The sequence below is a fragment of the Octopus bimaculoides genome, chromosome 30 (assembly GCF_046866305.1).
Source record: "Octopus bimaculoides isolate indiv1 chromosome 30, ASM4686630v1, whole genome shotgun sequence".
Classification (NCBI taxonomy): Eukaryota; Metazoa; Mollusca; class Cephalopoda; order Octopoda; family Octopodidae; genus Octopus; species Octopus bimaculoides.
In genome coordinates, this window is record NC_142957.1 from 18,613,836 (window position 1) to 18,615,911 (window position 2,076).

Sequence of the window (2,076 nt, forward strand, 5' to 3'; positions counted from 1 at the left end):
AGATATATACATACATATGTATGCATATAAATGTACGTTTGGATGTATGTATACATTTATGTATGTATGTATGCATAAAGGTCATGATAGGAACAACGTTACGGAGTCTGGGCCTTAAAACAACACTAAAAACAGGGATCCATATCGAAGTGTTAAAGGTCAGAGGTTAAGGGTTGAAGTCAAGACCACAATTCTGTCGTAAAGGTCAAACACTTAAAACTGCGCGGAGAACAACAATAATAATAATAATGATAATATTTTCATTTTGCGTTTGTAAAGATTTGTGTGTGTGTGTGTGCGTGCATAGTTACGTGTGTGTGTATGTATATATATATACGTATATGTATGTATACATATATATGATTATGTAGGTATACATACATACATACATATATATATATATATATATATATATATATATATATATATATATATATATATATACATACATATATGCATGTATATATATATATATATATATATATATATATATATATATATATATATATATATATATATATATATATATATATATACATATATATATATATATACGTATATGTATATATATATATATACATATATATATATATATATATATATATATATATATATACACGTATATGTATATATATATATATACATACGTATATGTCTGTATATATATATATATACATACGTATATGTCTATATATATATATATACACGTATATGTATATATATATATATACATACGTATATGTCTCTCTCTCTCTCTCTCTCTCTATATATATATATATATATATATATGTGTGTGTGTGTGTGTGTGTGTGTGTATATATCGACTTTAAATAGAGCTCAAAAGTGATCCATTGAAAATACTTTATTATAATATACACGTATATATATATATATATATATATATATATATGAACAAATAGTAAATGAGTATATGCATATATACGTACAGGTATGTGCATACCGACATCCACCTGTATGTATAGGTGCATATCTGGGTACAGGACATTGCAAACAAAACGTAGACGAGAAAACACACAAGCCACATAGAGAACATACTCCTTCATCAGCCGCCCCGTAATCTCGTTCAGAGGACGAGATTACGGTTTCGTTACATTTGATCGTTTCTATCTATTTGTTGTGTCAGTCATTAAACTGCAGCCATGCTGGAGCAGCGCCTTGAATGTATCGAACCCACTACATTCTTGTACGTATTCTATCGATCTATTTTATAGAACTGCCGAGTTACGGGGACGTAAACACACTAACACCGGTTGTGAAACGGGGGGTGGGGGCGGGGGGTGGGCCAAACACAGGCAGATAGATAGACCGACAGACAGACAAACATGTATGTATGTATGTATGTATGCATGTACGTATGTATGTTTATATATCCATTTGTTTTTTGAAATCGAAACTGAAAGAAAGCGAGCAAATGAGTTCCAAGTCAGAGCAGCGCCATCTGGAGGTAATTGTGTGAGAGTCGAAAGAAACGAGTCTGGATTACAGACACAGTCTGAAATTTATACATCAATGAGTACAGATTAACAAAGTCGTCACAGCCGCAGACAGGTATGTATGTATGTATGTATGTATGTATGTATGTATGTATGTATGTATGTATGTATGTATGTATGTAGGTTTGTGTTTATATACATATATATACACACACACACATACATACACGCACGCGGGTGTGTATAAACGTTTTTATGCTTCAAAATGTATATTTTCATTGTATATATTTAGATATGTTTACAGATAAAATAAGTGTGTGTGTGTATATATATATGTATATATATATATATATATATATATATATATATATATATATATATATATATATATATATATATATATATATATATATATATATATATATATGCGTGTGTGTGTATGGATATGTGTATGTATATATATATATATATGTGTGTGTATATGTAATATATGTGTATGTGTATATATATATATATATATATATATATATATATATATATATATATAACAAAAATATATTTACGTGTGTATATGGCATATTCTCCGCCCACTGTGTATATAACGGTATAGTATATATAGTGT